At 41.7% G+C, this 22,460-nt stretch overlaps 1 protein-coding gene across 9 annotated transcripts in view; it reads right to left on the minus strand.

Annotated features, from left to right (window-relative positions):
* CACNA1C (calcium voltage-gated channel subunit alpha1 C) overlaps positions 1–22,460 on the minus strand; it is a 649,893-nt gene that overhangs the window by 218,883 nt on the left and 408,550 nt on the right. The gene's annotated exons all lie outside the window — the stretch shown is intronic.

Genomic DNA, 22,460 nt, shown 5'->3' on the forward strand with positions numbered 1-22,460 from the left:
CATGTTTAATGTGTATGTACTTTCCATTTGGGAAGATGAAAAATTTCCGGAGATGGGTAGTGGTGATGGTTGCACAATGTGAATATACTTAGTGCCACTGAACCATACACTTAAGATAGTTATAATGGCAAATTTTGATATGGATACATTACCACAATAAAAACTGAAAGTACCCAGATCCTGTCAAGAAAAAAAAGTAAATGAAAAATCCTATTTAGCACATGGGTCTTGTTAGTGTCCCCAAAAGTATAGGCTTGTACTGCTGTCTTATGGGAAAAAGCACCCCCTAACTTATTTTTTTCCTGCTTTCTCTCTTTTTTTTCTTACTTTTTAAAAAATTTAATTAAAAAAATTTTTTTTTCAAGATTTCAGGACATGTTTAATTTATAGTTATAGGCAGGGCTAATAGGTCTAGAATAAATTCCCCTGATGTCTTCAGACAGCATTTGGAAATGACAGTATGTTTATTTACACTTTATTTTAAAAATAGTTTCTTGGTCAAATTGTTCATCATCTAAGAATGTCTCAAGAAAAGATTGTGTGTTAGGATAAGGATAGTTGGAGGAACTGTAAGTAAAACAGAATTTTTTATTCTTTTTTTTTTAATTTAAATTCAATTAACATATAATGTATTATTTGTTTCAGGGGTACAGGTCTGTGATTCATAAGTCTGATATAATATCCAGTGCTCATTACAACACATACCCTCCCCAATGTCCATCACCCAGTTACCCCATCCCTCCACCCCCATTCCCTCCAGCAACCCTCAGTTTGTTTCCTATGATTAAGAGTCTCTTGTGGTTTGTCTCCCTCTCTGGTTTCATCTTGTTTCATTTTTTCCTCTCTTCCCCTATGATCCTCTGCCTTGTTTCTTAAATTCCACATATCAGTGAGATCATACAATAATTGCCTTTCTCTGACTGACTTATTTCACTTAGCATAATACCCTCTAGTTCCATCCACGTCGTTGCAAATGGCAAGATTTCATTTTTTTTTTTTGATGGCTGTGTAATAGGACCCCTTAACTTATAAGCTCAACCATAAATGACACCAAGAATTCTCTTTGTTTAAAAGGGATGTTACAAGTTTTCATTTGCAAAATGGTGGAGAGTTGCCAGCAAGTCACCCCCAGATTACACCCAGTTCCAAGAAAGCTTTCTGTCAACAGTGAGTACATCAAGTCTTCATGTCCTAGGAGAGAAGCAGGGGGAAGGGCAGGTTCTCCTTCCTTACATCTAGGCCAGTTGTGCAGAAAATCTTGTGACCACCTTTGACATACATATGATAGGACACCCATCTGTGCATCATACCACACAAGGTGCTTTTAGTGTCTCCACCTGATGTACCCACCCAGCTGTGGACACCCTTCCACTGCCCTGTGCATTGGGAGTTTCACCTTCATATTCACCCACAGCCCTCCCTCTGCACTGGATAAACAAAGTCTGGGTCACCCTCTCCCCAGGCCCCAAGGCAGCCATTGGTGTTTTGTGATTTGGTGGAGTGATTTTCACAAGGCTAATTAGAGGAATTCTCCCCAGTTATTAAGCTAAGATGGAGAGAGGGAAAAAAAATTAAAAGAAGAGAAAAGCTGGAATAATTTTACCTGTGAATTAATGAGAGTGCTTTGCAGCCTCCCATTAGAACAAGATGTTTTCAGATCCAAATGATTTCATTAATTAGCAAGTTGTACACACATTAGTGCTAAAGTATGCGAAGCCATGGAGGAAGTTGAAAACTGAACTGCAAAGCAAGTTTCAGAGGTGTCTGCTGGCGCGGGGTGGGTGGGGGGGCGCTCTAAGTGCTACTCACTGAAGGGGAGGAAGGCCTCCCAATCCCGCCCACCCAGACCATCAGCGAGCCTTGTTATCAGGCCTTAGGTGCCATAGCCTGCGGTGGTGAGAAAGCGGTGGGAGACATAGAATGGGAACCTCTCCTCTGTGCCATGGCCACAAGTTCTGCTCTTAAAGACCAGAGTCCTTCTCGTGCCCTTCAAAGTGTGGCACAAGGGCTGGACCCCTATCTACTTTTCTGTCCACTCCCATCCCCTGCCCCTCACTCTCTGCATTCCTGGTCAAAACAGCTTTTCTTTTAGCCTCAAATATCCCATACTGGCAGACCTCAGAGATCTTGAGGGTTCGGTTCCAGACCACGGCAATGAAATGAATACTGCATTAAAGCAAGTCAAATGCATGTTTTGCTTTCCCAGGGCATGTAAAAGTTATGTTTACATGATGCTGGAGTAAAGTGTGCAATAGCATTATCTCTAAAAAACCAACATACACACCTTAATTTAAAAATACTTTATTGCTAAACAATGCTAACCATCATCTGAGCTTTCAGTGAGTCATAATCACTGATTACAGATCACCATAACAAATAAAATAATAAAAAAAGCTTGAAATATTGTGAGAATTACCCAAGAATTACACAGAGACACAAAGTGAGCAAATGTTGCTGGGAAAATGGCTTGATAGACTTGCTGGACGCAGTCCTTTTCTCAATTTGTAAAAAAAAGATGCAGCATTTGCAAGCACAATAATATGAAGTGCAATAAAACGAGGTATGCCTGCACCTCCTCCTCCACAGGGCTGTGAAGCATGCTGTTCCCTTGGCTGGAAGTCTCTCCCACGGTTCCCTCCTACTTATCCTTCAGCTAGGATGTGAATGGACAGGTGAGTTTCAGGGGCCAGCAAACTCAGGCGGAGACTACTGAGTGGGCTACAGAGAGGTCAAAAAGAAGCCACAGCAGCCCGTGGGCTTCCTTCCAGCCATCAGGGATGCCATCAGAGTTCTGAAGTAATGCTCTGTTCTCCCGTCCCTATCTCAGCAGGAAGCTGTACCACCCACCTGAGCACCCAGGCCAGAAACCTGATTGCTGAAGCTCTTCCCTCTAACTGGTTATCAAGTCACGCAGTTTGATTTTGAAGTGTCTTCAGACAGGAATGAATTATTTTTACTATATAAATAACAGGAAAAATCATGTATTATAGGGAAAATAGAAAATCATAGAGAAAACAGAAAATACTTATGACAGAGAAATTACAAAACATGGGAAGCAAAAAGAAGAAGGAAATCATCCCTTATTCCACCACCCAGAGATAACCACTGTTAGCCTTTGGCATATATTTTGGACATTTTGGTTTATGACTTGTTTTCCTCTTCTTTGTCCTCTTGGTGTTCTTCATTCAGTTAATGGTCTCTTTATGTCCAGTTTTGCCTGATCTTCTTGCTGCGGTTAGAAAGCTCATGCTAAAGCACAAACCAGAACCTGTTGCCCCTCTGATGAAAAGTCCTTCCATGACCCTCATCACCTATAGGTAAAACCCACCTGCCTCCTTTTGTAGTTTCATCACATCTGATTCCAGTTTACACCTTACATTCCAAGAATATACTGAATTGTCTGAAGTTCTCTAGCTTCATGCCTCCACTGTTTCACCTGTCTAGAATGCCATTCCCTGCAGCCTCAGTGCATCTTCTCATCTTTGTATCTCAGCACATAGTAGTGACTCAATGCACATGGAGCTAAATCACATTTGTAAGCACAGGCTGCCTTAGAAAACAGAAACCATAATGATCTGACAATACAACTTCAGTTTCTTCTAAAGATTATTGAAGAAACTGAAGTTGTACTGTCAGGAAAAGATAAGACTCATGGAATGGGAAAAGCACAGGCAGGGAGGGTGATATCAGTGACTTTCACATTATTTAAATTGCTATTTTGAGGAAAAGGAGTTAGATGAGTTTGATGTAACCATATGGATGGAACTGGGACACCAAAGCCCCCTATTTCCTCATTAACCTGTTCTGAAGACATTACCTTGGGTCAGGTACAGGAAAGTTTCCAGGAAAGAAGTTTCTAGGAAGTTTCCAGGAAAGATTTAGATTCAACAGAAATGAAAATTATAAAAAAACCAGACCTATCTGAAGGTGGAGTGGGGTGTTTTAAGAGGTGGTGGAATAGCCAAATTATGGAAAGAGCCCAGATGTCCATGGACAGATGAATGGATAAAGAAGATGTGAGATACACACACACACACACACACACACACACACACACACACACACACACACACACAATGGAATATTACTCAGCCATCAAAAAGAATGAAATCTTGCCATTTGCAACAACGTGGAAGGAACTAGAGGGTATCATGCTAAGCGAAATAAGTCAGCCAGAGAAAGACAAATACCATATGATTTCACTCATATGTGGAATTTAAGAAACAAAACAGGTGAACATAGGGGAAGGGAAGGAAAAATAAAATAAGATGAAATCAGAGAGGGAGACAAACCATAAAAGACTCTTAACTCTAGGAAACAAACTGAGGGTTGCCGTAGGGGAAGGGGGTGGGGGATGGGGTAACTATAACTGGGTGTTATGTGCAAGGCTGATGAATCACTAAATTCTACCCCTGAAATTAATAATACACTCTATGTTAACTAAATTGAATTTAAATACAAAATTAAAAAAAAGTAGTGGGCTCTCCATCCTCAGATGTGTCCAAGCATTGACTGAACAAGTTCTTGGAGGAGGTGCTTTGTGGGCATTCAGCCATGGGGTGAAGATTTGCCTGGGCACACCAAAGCCCCCTATTTCCTCATTAACCTGTTCTGAAGACATTACCTTGGGTCAGGTACAGCTCTCAACACTCTACTTGGATTATTCCATTTCTTCCTGGTAACAACCTATGAAGTAGGTGCTATTTTTTTTTTTTTTTAAAGATTTTATTTATTTTTCAGAGAGAGAGAGGGAGAGAGAGCACAAGCAGGGGGATGGGCAGGCAGAGGGAGAAGCAGGGTCCCTGCTGAGGAAGGAACCCTACCGGGGACTCAATCCCAGGACCCTGGGATCATGACCTGAGCTGAAGGCAGATGCTTAACTGACTGAAACACCCAGGCGTCCTGAAGTAGGTGCTATTATTAGCTGTATTTTACAGGTGAGAAAAGTGAGTCCTAGAGAGGTTAAATGACTTGCCCACACTAATACAGCCGGTGAGTGGTGGTATGGGGTACAGGGCCAGGTGGCCTGGCTCCAGAGCCTAAGGGCTTTGCCATTGTGCTAAATGCTTCCCCATGCCACCTAGACTATGGCTCCCAGTCTCTAAAATCTTTCTCTATAAAGCAGTAACACATGCTTGCAACATCTGCAGCAAAGGTGGGGAAGCCTAGTCCCTGCTTCCAGGAGAGCCCAGATGTTTCCAAGGCCAGTCCAGGAAAGGCTTCTAGTTCCTGCCTGCTTTCCTCACAGCCAGCCTGGGATGGCAGAAGTCAGGCTGGTGTGTGAAAGCATGGGGCCAGAATATCTTCTTTCCAGTCCATCATACAGAATTTGGCTCTCAAGGCCTGGATGCTTATTATCTTCTCTTTGGAATTGGCTCACAGCTGTCCCAGAAATGGCTCCTCCAGCTCAAGCTCTAATTTGGAAAACACATCGACATTTCTCCACCCAAGTGTTCTCAGATAAGCCATGCTTACAGCAGATAAGCAATTGCTAGGCCCTTCTTCAGGGCTGGCTGCTCATGTTGGTGGAAGCAAATGGGCCCTAGGTAAGCCCTGTGAAGCAATTGCTGGAAAACGCCCTGTGAACACAAGATCAGTAAAGGCCTACAAATAGGATGAGTCTATTTTCCTAGCCTCAAATCAGGTTATGAGATCTGACAAATACACATATACTTATGGGGACAATGTTTGACAGGAGAACTATACCAGAAAATTTAGAACATATAGTTCCACACAGGGATAAAACATATAATCTAGAAATCCAGTGTCTGATAATTTGCAGTTCATGTCAGGTGACCTCCTCTTGGTGAAAGGAAAATCTCCCAAAATGCCTGGCTGCCAGACCTCCCAGGGAGATGGGGCTTTGGGAAGTGGCACCATCCAATGCTGAATTTAAGAAAAGGACAGAGATGGAGCTTAGTTGGTGTATATGGCTTTTCCCTTTCTCTCTCTTATGTTGCTGTTAAGCCCTGGACAAATGCCTGCATGCCTTTAGGGGTCCAATCTGAAAATTCCAGGTTAGGAAAGGCTTAGAGGATCTGAGTACATAAATCATCCTGTTTTTCCTTAAAAGATTAAGAGGAACCATCAGTCAGTTATGGAAAGCAAAACCTGGCATCTTTCCTGAAGTCAGTGTTGAGATTAGCCTGAAAATGCCCAGGCTTCCACACCCATTACAGATGGTCCACCATGATGGATACTCGGCTGAGGACACATCACACTTTTGTTTTATAAAAGAGCATTTCACTAAGCCCTGCTTTCGTGATGAATTGTTCTCCTCAGGGCCCCAGCGGTCACATCAGGAAGGAGTTTGAAAATGACTTTGTGAGCATGAGACTGAAGAAAGAAAATGAAAAGTTACTGGGGCTGAAAGGTAATGCGCAGAAGGGTTGTCTGATCAAGCGCTAGACCTACAGGCTCTGTTCTTTCCCTGTAAACTCTATTCCCATGCTCCTTCTTTTGAACTCAACTTTCAAGTCATTCTGTGTAAAATGGGAGGAAAGGGAGAAATAATTGAAGACCCCCAAATTGGAGATCTTTGCTAATGTTAGTCTGATTTCATTATTGAGGTTCCACATTGACTTACAGCTTTTTTTTGTTGGTGGCTAGGAATGTACATTTCATGTCCCAACTTTTCAGACTCCGCAGTTCCAGCCAAGCACTCAGAAGGCAATTAAAATGATCAAGAAATCCTGATTGTAGAATCGATAAGGAAATAATGATGAGAATCACTGAAGTAGGAGAAGAGTGGTTTGGGATTAGTGTGGTGGTAGGCACAAGTTTCTCATAGATAGACTCAAAGTTTGTCAGAAGAGAAAGAGGACTTTGGGATCACCTAACTTAATACTTTAATTTTCAGTCATTCAAAGGATATTTATTAAGCTATGTTTTATGGGCCACCTGTTATGCTGGGGATGGGGATAGAGTGGTGGATAAGAGGTCTGCAGGCATTGCCCTCACAGAGCTTGTAATGGAAGCCAAACATTAATCAAACAATCATACAATCAATAAATAATTACAAACTTGTTAAGAGCTTTAAGGGAAGAGAACAAGGTATGACAAGCAACATCCTTTGGCAGGGAGGGTAGAGGAAGGCTTCCCCAAGAGGAAGAGAACCTTGCCAGGTGAGTGGGCAGGTAGACAAGTCCAGGCAGAGAGGTCTGTAAGTTCCAGCTGAGGAAGGTTGCCTGAAGAGCTTAGGAAAGACCTATGGCTCTCCTATCTGTCAGCCTCATGCTTTTCCCTTAGCTTTGTTCTGCCTCTTAAAAGACATTACTGGAAGGAGATTTGGGAAACCAGTTTACTGCTTCTGTTTGAAGTGTGGGGAAGCAGAAATCACTTTTACTTTCAGAGAAAACAATTCAGGAAGCACAGTGAGAAAGGCTCTCCTGACAACTTCCTCATTTGTAAAATTGAGGAAATAATCCTCATCCTAGCCACAGAGAGAGGGGAGGAAGGCAGGGAATTGGGCCAACAGTGCTCTATAGGCATACCTTGTTTTATTGTGCTTTGCTCTATTGCACTCTGCAGGTACTGCTTTTTTTTTTTTTTTTTTCACAAATTGAAGGTTTGTGGCAACCCTGCATGGAGCAAGTCTATTTGTGCCATTTTCTCAGCAGCATTTTGCTCACTTTGTGTCTCTGTGTCACATTTTGGTACTTTCCATAACATTTCAAATGTTTTCATTATTGTTATGTTTGTTATGGTCATCTGTGATCAGTGATCTTTGATGTATTATTGTAATTGTTTTGGGGTACCATGAACCCCACCCATATAAGATGGCAAACTTAATTAATAAATGTTGTGTGTGTTCTGCCTACTCCACCAACTGACCACTAAAACACAACAATATTGAAATTAGGCCAGTTAATGACCCTAGAATGGCCTCTAAGTGTTTAAGTGAAAGAAGAGTCATGTCTCTCTCTCTCTCTCCCTTTAAATCAAAAGCTAGCAATGATTAAGCTTAGAGAGGAAGGCATGTCCAAAGCTGAGAGAGGCTGAAAGCCAGGCCTCTCAAACCAAACAGCCAAGTTGTAAATGCAAAGGAAACATTCTTGAAGGAAATTAAAAGTGCTATTCCAGTGAACATGTGAATGATAAGAAAGGGAAACAGACTTATTGCTGATATGAAGAAAGTTCTAGTGGCCTGGAAAGATCTCACGAGCTATATTCCTTTAAGCCAAAGTCTAATCCAGAGCAAGGCCCTAAGTCTCTTCACTTCTATGAAGGCTGAGAGAGATAAGGAAGCTGCAGAAGAAAAGTTTGAAGCTAGCAGAGGTTGGTTCATGGGGTTTAAGGAGAGAAGCCATCTCCATAATATAAAAGTGCAAGGTGAAGCAGCAAGTGCTGATGGAGAAGCTGCAGCAAGTTATCAGAAGATCTAGGCAAGATCATTAATGAAGGTGACTACACTAAACAACAAATTTTCAATGTAGACAAAGTAGTCTTATATTGGAAGATATCTTCTAGACTTTCATAACTAGAGAGGAGAAGTCAATGCCTGGCTTCAAAACTTCATAGGACAGGTTGACTCCTGTTAGGGGCTAATGCAGCTGGTGATTTTAAGTTAAACCAATGCTCATTTACCATTCTAGGGCCCATAAAAATTATGCTAAATATACTCTGTGCTCTATAAATGGAAAAACAAAGCTTGGATGACAACATATTTGTTGACAACATGGTTTACTAAATATTTTAAGCCCACTGTTGAGACCTACTGCCCAGAAAAAAAAATTCCTTTCAAAATGTGACTGCTTACTAATAATGTACCTGGTCACCCAAGAGCTCTAGTGGAAATGTACAATGAGATGAAAGTTGTTTTCATGCTGCAAACAGAACATCTATTCTGCAGCCTGTGGGTCAAGGAGTAATTTCAACTTCCAAGTTTTACAATTTAAGAAATACATTTTGTAAAACTACAGCTCCCATCAATGGTGATTCCTCAGATGGATCTGGGAAGAATAAATTGAAAACTTTCTGGAAAGGATTCACCATTCTAGATGCCATTAAGAATATCTGTGATTCACAGCAAGAGGTCAAATATCAACATAAACAAGAGTTTGGAAGAAGTTGATTCCAACTTTATTGCTGACTTTGAGGGGATCAAGACTTCAGAGGAAGTAATTGCAGATATGGTGGAAATAGCAAGAGAGCTAGGAGTAGAGCCTGAAGATATGACTGAATGGCTGCAATGTTGTGATGAAACTTGAACAGATGAGGAGTTGCTTCTCATGGATGAGCAAAGACAGTGGTTTCTTGAATGGAATTTACTTCTGGAGAAGATGCCATTAAGACTACTGAAATGACAGCAAAAGACTAAGAATATTCCATAAACTTAGTTGACAGAGAAGCAGCAGGGCTTGAGAGGATGGACTCCAACTTTGAAAGAGGTTCTACTGTGGGGAAAATGCTATCAAAGAGTATCACAAGCTGCAGAGAAATTGTTCATGAAAGGAAGAGTCAATCAATGCAGCAAACTTCATCATTATCTTATTTTAAGAAATTGCCACAGCCATCCCACCTTCAGCAACCACCACTCTGATCAGTTGGCAGCCATCAACATGGAGGCAAGATCCTTTACTAGCAAAAAGACAACAACTTGCCGAAAACTCAAATGATGATTGGCATCTTTTAGCAATAAACTATTTTTAATTAAAGTGTGTACATTGTATGTTTTAGACATAATGTTAAGGCACACTTAATAGACTATAGTATGGTATAAACATAACTTTTATATGTATTTGAAACCAAAAAATTAATTTGGGTCATTTTATTGCAATATTCACCTTATTGTGGTGGTCTGGAACTGAACCTGCAAATGCCTCTGAGGTATGCTTGTCCTGCTCTGCTGGCTCTTTTGGGGACCACCTTCATCACCAAGCTTTTGACTGACTTGATCCAACTGAAGAGAGGATTGTGGCGCCACATAACATGCCACCAACACAGGAAGCCTAGATGGAAAGAGATGTCCGACCAACCTCAAACCTGGAGAAGGTTCTAAGATAGGACAGACCCCATTCTTGATGCCGTCAGTGCTTTCCAGTGGAGTTACTGGTGGTTTTGTTGTTGACTCAGGACCCTGCAATGTGTCAGGGCATTTGTAAAGAAGTCATATCCCCATGTCCCAGTCTGAGGGGGGAGTGAGGACTGTCCTCACTATAGGCCACACCCAGGAGTTTAGAAAACAATTCCTTGATTTAAGCTGGCTATCCTCTCCTTGAAGAACGGTGGGCAGAAAAACATACTGCTTAATCCAGAGGTCTGATTAGCTGGGTGATGCTTAACTGAGAGGTTGGTCCCACCAAAGTGTGTTATGCCTTCTGTATTTTCCAACAATCTTTTAACCAAATTCAAAGAAAATGACAGAGTCACTACTTGGTGAGCCAATTCTAAGCTTCCTCACCAGGCTCACCTCAGAGCTGGATGCTGTATAAAAGGAATATATTTCCATTAAAACAGGTGCTCAAGTAGAGTGTTGTTCCTACCATGCCCAGTAAGCCCCAAGCTGCCCCTAGACCTGAATCACCTTGGACCTGGGACACAGACGTTGAAGAAGTTTCGATAAAATACCAACATCTCCCAGGAAGGGAATCTAGAATGAGGCTTTCCTTCTTCAGCTACTTATCTCTAAGTTTGCCCTTGCAGAAATGCTATCAGAGGAGCTCCCCTTCTCTAACAAAGAGCAACTGGTATACCCAGACAGTAGAAAGCTCTTCTTCTAAGGGCCAAGGTTGCCTTTCTCCAGGCCACCACACACAACTGTGCATCCCTTACTTGTGAACCTACTGAGCACCTGTGAAGTACCCTGTTTATTGCCATGGAAGGTGGGGGAGAAAAGACAGTGCAGTACAGTGGTTAAAGCATAGGGACCCCTGGAGCCAAATGACCGGGTTGAATCCTGGCCCCATGACTTCTCAGACAAGTGACCTTGGATAAGCTATTTGATCTCATCTTAAAGTAAGGATGATGATGGTACCTACTTCATAAAGTTGCTGTGAGGACTAAACAAGTCAATTCACATCAAATACTCAGAACAATGTGTAGCTAATAGTAAATGCTATTATTATTGTAAGCATGGTCAGGCTATCAGTCGAACCCTAAAGCAGTGAATGTGCGGAGGTTAAAATTTATTTAACACAGAATCTGTTAAAATGAAGATTCTGATTCAGGCCATGTGGGGGTGGAGCCTGAGTTCTGTATTTCTGACCAGGCCTGGGTGACACCAAAGCTGTTGCTCCACCGACCACACTTTGGGAAGCAAGGCCATAGAGCATGCTGGTCAGCCTGGGGGGTCACAGCAACCTCACCCAGCCATGCTGAAGTATGAGATGCTCTTAAGCAGTTACTGAATTTTCATTGGAGTAGGGTGATCCTTGTCACATCACTCTTGTCAGGTAATTTATGTGATCAGTAAAGTGCATGAAGTCAGCCTTGGATATAGAAAATACCACACACTAATTGATATCAGGGTCCTATAGGATTCTTTACTACAATTTTTCTTTTTCTTTTTTTTCTAGACAGGGAGACATACACCTACACTGTGCTGCCAGGGAGCAGAAGTGATGTATGCTAGTGTCTCCTTCCAGTAACAAAAACAGCTATCTAACAGAGTTATTGAAAGGACTCTGATGATTGTGACTCAATCCTGCAACATTACAGGAAGGAATGGCTTGGCATCAATTTTCCCTCCTGACAGCAGGGACTGTGTCATTACCACTCTTACCAAGCTTGCATCTTTAAAGGTTACTTATGGTCACCAACTGGCCAACCCATGTCTTTGCCATGGGCATTATTTTCCTTGGCCTGTTTGATGCCGCCGATTACTCCCTTCTTTTTGAAATTCTCTCCCCCCTTGTCTCTGTGACAGATGTACACCTGTAGTTCTTCCACTTCTGCAGTTAGTTCTTTGCCTTCCTTCTCCTCCTTCACTTCTGGATCTCTTTTAGTCTGGAGAATATTACAAACACAAAAAAATGCAGTTGCTGCCCATGAAGAGCTGTAAGCTAGATGGAGAGGCAGACATGGAAACCGCTAATTGCAGAAGTGGGTGACAATGTTCCTAAGAATTATGCCCAAAGAACTGTGGGAGCATAACAAACGGTGGGAGAGGAATGTACATGTGAGCTGTGTCAGTGGGTGAGGCTTCCTTCTGCTCTTTTATTCAGTTAGTCTTCCACCCCTTGTGTGGCTGTGTCTAACTCTGTTTTTCTCAGGAAATTCATTCACTCCCTCCTAAAGGCTCAGTAGTCACCACCATTAGATGAGCCCAAATTTCCAATTACATTTTCTCTGCCCTCTATTTTAAGTTCAAGTCATATTACTCTATAAACCTACTAGATATTTCTGCTGGGTTGTCCTACCTTCCATCTTCTCACACTCAAGAAACCTAAACCTGAACTCATAGCCCTCTCCCTAAAGCCAGCCCCCACAAGGCTCAACCCTGGCTTACTTCTTCACCAACTGCAGACAATTCTTCATCCCATAGCATACCTCTTCCCACTGCAGCCACTGCTATCCTTGCCATCTCCTGCCTGGATTGATTCACTGGGCTCCCTGTCTCCAGTTCCCTTCCACTCCAACCTATTCTGCAGCACTGGCCCATTACTCATCCTAAAACTGCCCTGCTCAGAAACCTGCAGTGGTTCCATCACAGAGGGTAGATCCGAACTCCCTTTTACATGATCTGCATTTGGGAATACCCAAAATTTATTTGCAGAAAAAAATGAAACCAGGTTACAAATATCATAAGAGTAGGTTCTAGCAAGAAAACAGGTGGTTACCAAGATTGGGAAGGAGAGCAGTGGTGGGGAAGGCCATCTTGAGAAAGAGATGTGATGATGCCAACCCAATGGCCTGAAGGGAAGGATCTAGGGACATAACAACTCTGACTTCACCCTCCTCCACACTGCTGAGCTCTTGCTCTGCTCCCTGTTGATTGGATCTAACTGAAAGCCAGAGGGCAAGGCAGCCTTTTGCTGTACTCCATCTGGTCAGCTCTCCCAGGCCTGACAGCAGAGTAGAGAAGGGTGGAGAGTAGATGTAGTGGGGCAAATGGAACAACGTGGGCAGACAGAACAATGAGTTTAGGGTAGTTGGCAAGGTGTCACCATCACCATTCTATTAGGAGGAAGTAACCTATTTGGAAAGCTTCTGAGTTTTGTGAGTCAAGACGTCCCCTCCTGATTTATCCCTGGGCTGCAAGGTTGGTTCAACATCCACAAATCAATCAACGTGAGACAATACATTAACAAAAGAAAGAACAAGAATCATATGATCCTCTCAATAGAAGCAGAAAAAGCATTTGACAAAGTACAGCATCCTTTCTTGATCAAAACTCTTCCGAGTATAGAGATAGAGGGTACATACCTCAATATCATAAAAGCCATCTATGAAAAACCTACAGCGAATATCATTCTCAATGGGGAAAAACTGAGAGCTTTTCCCCTAAGGTCAGGAACACGGCAGGGATGTCCACTATCACCACTGCTATTCAACATAGTATTAGAAGTCCTAGCCACAGCAATCAGACAACAAAAAGAAATAAAAGGCATCCAAATTGGCAAAGAAGAAGTCAAACTCTCACTGTTTGCAGATGATATGATACTTTATGTGGAAAACCCAAAAGACTCCACCCCAAAACTGCTGGAACTCATACAGGAATTCAGTAAAGTGGCAGGATATAAAATCAATGCACAGAAATCAGTGGCATTCCTATACACCAACAAGACAGAAGAAAGAGAAATTAAGGAGTCGATCCCATTTACAATTGCACCCAAAACCATAAGATACCATAAGAATAACCATAAAACCATAAGAATAAATCTAACCAAAGAGGCAAAGGATCTGTACTCAGAAAACTATAAAATACTCATGAAAGAAATTGAGGAAGACACAAAGAAATGGAAAAACGTTCCATGCTCATGGATTGGAAGAACAAATATTGTGAAGATGTCAATGCTACCTAGAGCAATCTACACATTCAATGCAGTCCCCATCAAAATACCATCCACTTTTTTCAAAGAAATGGAACAAATAATCCTAAAATTTGTATGGAACCAGAAAAGACCCCGAATAGCCAGAGGAATGTTGAAAAAGAAAAACAAAGCTGGCGGCATCACAATTCCAGACTTCCAGCTCTATTACAAAGCTGTCATCACCAAGACAGTATGGTACTGGCACAGAAACAGACACATAGATCAATGGAACAGAATAGAGAGCCCAGAAATGGACCCTCAACTCTATGGTCAACTCATCTTTGACAAAGCAGTAAAGAATGTCCAATGGAAAAAAGACAGTCTCTTCAACAAATAGTGTTGGGAAAATTGGACAGCCACATGCAGAAGAATGAAACTGGACCATTTCCTTACACCACACACAAAAATAGACTCTAAATGGTTGAAAGACCTAAATGTGAGACAGGAGTCCATCAAAATCCTAAAGGAGAACACAGGCAGCAACCTCTTCGACCTCAGCTGCAGCAACTTCTTCCTAGAAACATCGCCAAAGGCAAGGGAAGCAAGGGCAAAAATGAACTATTGGGACTTCATCAAGATAAAAAGCTTTTGCACAGCAAAAGAAACAGTCAACAAAACCAAAAGACAACCGACAGAATGGGAGAAGATATTTGCAAATGACATATCAGGTAAAGGGCTAGTATCCAAAATCTATAAAGAACTTATCAGACTCAACACCCAAAGAGCAAATAATCCAATCAAGAAATGGGCAGAAGACATGAACAGGTATTTTTCCAAAGAAGACATCTAAATGGCCAACAGACACATGAAAAAGTGCTCAGCATCGCTCAGCATCAGGGAAATCCAAATCAAAACCTCAATGAGATACCACCTCACACCAGTCAGAATGGCTAAAATTAACAAGTCAGGAAACGACAGATGTTGGCGGGGATGCGGAGAAAGGGGAACCCTCCTACACTGTTGGTAGGAATGCAAGCTGGTGCAACCACTCTGGAAAACAGTATGGAGGTTCCTCAAAAAGTTGAAAATAGAGCTACCATATGATCCAACAATTGCACTACTGGGTATTTACCCCAAAGATACAAATGTAGGGATCCGAAGGGGTATGTGCACCCCGATGTTTATAGCAGCAATGTCCACAATAGCCAAACTGTGGAAAGAGCCAAGATGTCCATCGACAGATGAATGGATAAAGAAGATGTGGTATATATATACAATGGAATATTATGCAGCCATCAAAAGGAATGAGATCTTGCCATTTGCAACGACGTGGATGGAACTGGAGGGTGTTATGCTGAGCGAAATAAGTCAATCAGAGAAAGACATGTATCATATGACCTTACTGACATGAGGAGTTCTTAATCTCAGGAAATAAACGGAGGGTTGCTGGAGTGGGGGGTGGGGTGGGACGGATGGGGTGCCTGGGTGATAGACACTGGGGAGGGTATGTGCTATGGTGAGCGCTGTGAATTGTGCAAGACTGTTGAATCACAGATCTGTACCTCTGAAACAAATAATGCAATATATGTTAAGAAAAAAAAAGAAGAAGATAGCAGGAGGGGAAGAATGAAGGGGGGGGGGGAAATCGGAGGGGGAGACGAACCATGAGAGACGATGGACTCTGAAAAACAAATTGAGGGTTCTAGAGGGGAGGGAGGTGGGAGGATGGGTTAGCCTGGTGATGGGTATTAAAGAGGGCACGTTCTGCATGGAGCACTGGGTGTTATGCACAAACAATGAATCATGGAACACTACATCAAAAACTAATGATGTAATGTATGGTGATTAACATAACAATAAAAAATTAAAAAAAAAAAAGTAGTCCCCTCCTGAGAAGGGTCCTCTGACTCTAATTCACTAGCCAATCATAGTTGGTCCTCATCTTCCAAAGACATACCTGACTGACATTTAAAAATGAATGCTCCTATTGGCATTTCTGGTTGTGACTATCATCACCACCATTACCACCACCACCATCATCATCAACAACATCAGATTGTGACTATTGGTCAAAAGCTTACTTCTGATTCACATGAACCAGTTTGGCCTGGCTAGAAATCAGAGGTGTGATAAGTCTCACAGATCATGTTTTGTGCCTTCATTCGGCCAATGGAGAAATGAACACTTTTAATGGTTCACAGGCTTAATGGCTTTCAAAAGAAAATAGGTCTAGAAAGGGAAGGCAGGTAGTTCTCTCTTGGGTTAAGGAGGAAGTTCATCACACTGAGGTTCAAGGGTGCCTGATGCATTTTCTTATTGGAAAAGAGTCTTCCTATTAAAGGAGGAAGAACTCTTGCCTGGATAGCTTTCCTACAGTCTCAAGTTTTATTATTTTTTACATGTTCTTATTAAAATGTCTTTATTCATTAGAGGGTTCCATTTCTTTTTAATTTAACCTTTCTATATTAATAAATTTATGCATCTCACAAGTGGTTTGATGAACACCAAAGGAGGACTGTTGTCCTAGGAAAGGGATGGCAAATACTGTTGCCTAATAAATTAAAAACTATAAGAGTAGTTAAAATATCAACCTTCATGTTGAATTAATTTTTTGTGTTAGCAATATGGGTTGGAAAGAGAACCTCAGAGAAAAAAAAGTATTTAAAATATCCTGATATTGGAAGAAAACAAATAAGGCAAAATGGAGACAAGATGTTCCAAAGTGAACAATAATGATAATATCAGTTACCATTTCTTGAGGACTCAGCCTTTGCTGGGCACTGTGCTAAGTGCTTTACATATATCATTTCATTTCTCCAATGATCTTGATAAAGATAAAGGAACTGAGGGTTAGGCAAGACAGATAACTTGTCCAACATGACACACCTGGAGCTGGAATTAAACGCTAAGCCAAGTTTACTTTAAAACCTTAACTGTTAGCTACTATCCAGGCAAGAATGGCAGATATACTGTACTACGTTCTGACCCCGTGCTGTGGCAGATGTTGTTTTCCATCATGGCCTCTTTTCCTCCTGTCCCAGATGGGGCCTTGTCATCTTTCTCAACGGTATCTCTCTCATGACAACTCTAATCCATTGGAAGTCATTGGGATCATGATTTGCCACCCCTGTATATGCTGCCTCCCTACTGGTGACAAACTCTATCTTTCTGCTACAGGCAGAATAGGAAGCAGACTTCTTTTGGCACTTGCCAATGATGTAGATGCCTGGGCCTGCACTTTTTCTTTTGCTTTAAGCCTTTTTGAAAAAAATTGTGAAATACAGCATACAAACAGAAAAGTGCAAAAAAGAAAGAGGTTACAGAGTATAATTTATCACAAAATAAAGCCATATAACTCTCACTCAGGTCAAGAAATAGAATATCACCAGCTCTATAGAAGCCCCGCTCATGCCCCCACCTGGTAGTACCCCCTCCTCATCTAGATAAACACTATATTATACTTTAGTGGCATGTTAAAAAGTACTTTTTTTACAAAAAAAATCACGAGTCTATCAACAGATGTAGAAAAAAAATTTCATGAAATTCAGCATTTATTCTCTAATCTTTTACATTCTTTTCTGTATTTACCATTCTTTTGATTCTCTGTGATTCATTCTCAATATTTTCCCCTGATCTCTCAATAGTTCAATCATTCTGTTTTTAGCTGTGCTAAATCTTTTCTAAATCCATTCACTGCATGTTTCATATTTGCTATTGTATTCTCCATATCTTTTTATATTTGGTTCTTTTCCATATCTTCTGGTTTTCTGGAAAATTATCAATCTTGTCTTTGATCTTTTTGAATAAAATAAAATTATTTTCAAGTCTATATCTGATAATTCCAATATCTGGATCCCCTTTGGGCCTATTTCTATTGTCCACAGTGGCTACTCATTTTCATTCCTATCTTGTCTCTTTGTGTGCCTAGTAATTTTGTATTGTGGGTTAGACCTTATTATTGTAAAATTGTTTTTCAAAATAATTTGAGAACTTTGATGATGTTATCTTTCTCCAGAGAAGATTGATATTTGTTTTTGTCAGGCATTTTTTTTCAAGTTTCAGAAAGAGATTTAGATTATTTTGTTCAGCCTTTCTAGTTGTCCTCAGTAGGACAGTTTGATCCAAATTACCTCATGTGCCATTTCAGAATGCAAAAGTGATCTGTACTTTTTAAGGAAGACTACCTAGGGAAGTCCCTTCATTATAATTTTCCCTATTACCAGATCCAGGTAACTGGGACTCTGAATACAGGGACATATTAAAAAGGGTAGGAAAATCTCTGCTAGTCAAATTCTCTTAGTGCCAGACCCTGGATAGAGCTTATTGGAGTGAAGTTTCTGTGGACTGGCTAAATACAGAGTGAAATATCTGGTAATAAGATTAAACAAGAGAGAGTGATGGTTTGGTTATAGTCACTGCTGATTCTTACTCCTTCTTTCAGAAATGTGTTAAAGGTGCAGATTTTAGGAAAATTGAAAAATATCTCCATGATTCAGGTGGCAAATGGGACATGCTTACTATAGAGTTATCAGGTTGGATGAGTTACTAAGATAGTCCTGATTTTATCTCTCTCTTTTTCCAACAAACACCATTATACCCAGGCAATTCACAGCTTTCTCTTCCCTAGCTGTTCTTGAGGTGGAGTTTAACAAAGAAACAAGCTTGTTTACTGGTGCCAACTTATGGTGACTCCGTACACTAAAGTCAATCTTTCTATGAAACTCAAACAAAATGTTCTTAGGATTCCAGAGTTATTTATTTCCCTTTCTGGCTCAAATCACTAGTGGACTCAATGGAGGCTTTGGCACTGATCAAATCTTTATATAGGGGAAAATCTCCAAGCATTATGCTTAGTGTTTTGTTTTGTTTAAGAGATTTCAGATTTACTGGAAAAAAATGCCAGACTACTTTCTCTTCTGCTTCTAATAGCTGTGTGACCTTGGCAGTTATGTCACCTTATTGGATCTAGGTTTCAACATCTTTAAAAGAGGATATTAGATGAGAAAGCCCACTCTGGATCTAAAATTTGCTGGGTTATTTTCCAAATATCTTAAGAAAGATTCTAGTACCTTTCCTTCTTCCAACTATCACAGTGCCTTATATATAGTAAGTCCTGAATAAATGTGTGACAAATGAATTAATATATAACTTTTATAATATAACACAGAATTATATTATATATTACATAAGAAATGATTTCATATATAATTTATATAATGTTTGGGGAATACTTTACATCTGCTAACAGAGTAGTCATTAATTTTGAGATTTAAAAATCAAGTACACTTCCATCCCTAGCCATTTTGGAGAAACGAATAGCATAATAGCCCTTATACCATAAACATTAAAAAAAATGGGCAAATAATATTATAGCATAATAGCCCTTATACCATAAACATTAAAAAAATGGGCAAATAATATGAGGAAATTATTTCCAGAAAGTGGACATAAAGCAGCACAGGGCTGTAATCCCTGAGAGAACTGAAACTCATGAGGTAAACACCACAATTCTGTGACTGGGAACAATTTTCTCACTATAGCACCAAGAGCTACAGTCCAGGGCACCTGGGTGGCTCAGTTGGTTAAGCAACTGCCTTCGGCTCAGGTCATGATCCTGGAGTCCCTGGATCGAGTCCCGCATCGGGCTCCCTGCTCGGCGGGAGCCTGCTTCTCCCTATGACCCTCACCCCTCTCATGTGCTCTCTCTCTCTCTCTCATTCTCTCTGTCTCAAATAAATAAATAAAATCTTTAAAAAAAAAAAAAAAAAAGAGCTACAGTCCAAGCAGACAGACCACTGCAGGCCCACTGATCTGAGAAGGCAGAGATCAGATCAGAATTTGGGCAGCTGTAGTGGCTGTGGTGTGACATCAGAGAAGAGGCAGCTGGGTAGATAAGAAGCCCTAGAAGTTTGTGTAGGGGTTCCCTGTGTGTCCATGGCTTAGGGCTAGGTCATGCATGTGCACAGTGAAACCACTGAGGGCTATCAAATAGCAGCTGTTACAGGGTTAAAGGCAGAAAAGAAATACTATAGGTTAAGCAGTGCTGAGGAAAGAGCAGTGTCTGTAGGATGGCATTCTGGGCCTGTCACAGTGGAGAGATCTACTTAATATCTCAGTACCCTGGGAATCTGAGGGGGAAGGAAAGATGGCAGAGGAGGGGACCCTATTTCAACTGGTCCCCAGAATTGAGCTGGATATCTACCAGACCACTCTGAGCACCCACGAAACCAGCCTGAGATATAAGAAGATCTGGATCTCTACAAACAGAATATCACAGGCGGTTGGTTTTGAGGTACAAAGCAGGGAGCCGTGATTCCTTGGGCAGATATTGGAGGATAAATGGCAGCGGGAGGGTGCCTGGCCGTGGGGATCCTACACCGCCAGCGAGTGATAGCCTCGCGTGCTGCGGACGGGGCACAGACTCGCAGACCGGTAGTGGCGGGGAAAGGACTTTAGGGCAGTGCTGGGACAGAAACCCGGAGCAGCGGGTTGCACCTGCGAACTGCAGCCCCTGGGATGGAAACCTGGAGCGGTGGAGTCAGGCCTGCGAACTGGGAGCAGCTGGCGGTTTTAGAAGCACAAAGGGCAGAGACCGAGCTCCGACCTGGAGGCAGGACTGGGAGCGCTGTGATGGGGCGCAAAACCCAGGACGCTGCAGTTTATAGCAGCACGGACAGAAACGGAGACGGTGTGGCCTGGAGAGCTCACTGAAGAACAGACTGTGGTCTCTCTGCTCTGAGGCAGAGGGTTGCAAATGGCCTCTTCTGCTCTGACTCGCAGAAGAGATGCGGAAAGCCGCCAGGGAAAGCCGCCAGAGAACAAAAGCCCCAAAAACTGATTCCCGCTGAGCCCATCCCCCACCACAGGGGGCAGGGCAACTCCGCCCAAACAGGGTTGCCTGAGTAACAGCACGGTAGGCCCCTCCCCAGAAGACAGGCTGGGAAAACAAGAGGCCAGCAACCCTAAGGTCCCAAGAAAACAGGTGCATCTTGCTTGGGTTCTTGTCAATAATTTGGACTCTATACATTCCCTCAAACACCCATCAACAGAATGACTAGGAGGAGGAGCCCCCAAAACAGAAAAGACTCAGAGATTATGACTTATGCTGCAGATTTACAAATGGATGCAGATATAACCAAGATGTCGGAGATGGAATTCAGGCTAGCAATTGTGAAGACAATGGCTAGAATGGAGAAATCAATTAATAGCAACATAGAGTCTCTAAGGGCAGAAATGAAAGCTGAATTGGCAGAACTTAAACATGCTATCAATGAGATCCAATCCAATCTAGATAATCTAACAGCTAGGGTAACTGAGGCAGAAGAACGAATAAGTGACCTGGAAGACAATATAATAGATAAAAAGGGAAAAGAGGAGGCCAGGGAAAAACAACTCAGAATCCATGAAAATAGAATCAGAGAAATAAGTGACACCATGAAGTGTTCCAATGTCAGAATAATTGGAATCCCGGAGGGAGTGGAGAGAGAGAGAGGACTAGAAGATGTATTTGAGCAAATTGTAGCTGAGAACTTCCCTAATCTGGGGAATGAAACAAACATTCGCGTCCTAGAGGCAGAGAGGACCCCTCCCAAGATCAGGGAAAACAGGCCAACACCCCGGCATGTAATAGTAAAACTTGCAAATCTCAGAACCAAGGAAACGATCTTAAGGGCAGTTGGGGGAAGAGAGTCCTTATGTACAGAGGGAGGAACATCAGAATAACGTCAGACCTATCCACAGAGACCTGGCAAGCCAGAAAGGCCTGGCAAGACATATTCAGGGTACTAAATGAGAAGAACATGCAGCCAAGAATACTTTATCCGGCAAGGCTTTCATTTAGAATGGATGGAGAGATGCAGAGCTTCCACGACTGGCAGAAACTGAAAGTATATGTGACCACTAAGCCGGCCCTGCAAGAAATATTAAGGGGGTTCTATAAAAGGAGAAACCCCAAGAGTGATAGACAACAGAAATTTACAGGGACAATCTATAAAACAATGTCTTCACAGGCAACACGATGACAATTAATTCATATCTTTCAATAATCACTCTCAACGTGAATGGCCTAAACGCTCCCATAAAACGGCACAGGGTTGCAGATTGGATAAAAAGACAGGACCCATCCATATGCTGTCTACAAGAGACTCATTTGGAACCTAAAGATACATCCAGACTGAAAGTGAAGGGATGGAGATCCATCTTCCATGCCAACGGACCTCAAAAGAAAGCTGGGGTAGCAATTCTTATATCAGACAAATTAGATTGTAAACTAAAGTCTGTAATAAGAGACACAGAAGGACACTCTATCATTCTTAAAGGGTCTATCCAGCAAGAAGATCTAACAATTGTAAATATCTATGCCCCCAACATGGGAGCAGCCATCTACATAAGCCAACTGTTAACCAAAATAGTCATACTGATAACAATACGTTAATTGTAGGAGACCTCAATACTCCACTCTCAGCAATGGACAGATCATCTAAGCAGAAAATCAACCAGGAAACAAGAGCTTTGAATGATACACTGGACCAGATGGACCTCATAGAA

This window comes from Halichoerus grypus, chromosome 6 (genome assembly GCF_964656455.1).
Source record: "Halichoerus grypus chromosome 6, mHalGry1.hap1.1, whole genome shotgun sequence".
Taxonomy (NCBI): domain Eukaryota; kingdom Metazoa; phylum Chordata; class Mammalia; order Carnivora; family Phocidae; genus Halichoerus; species Halichoerus grypus.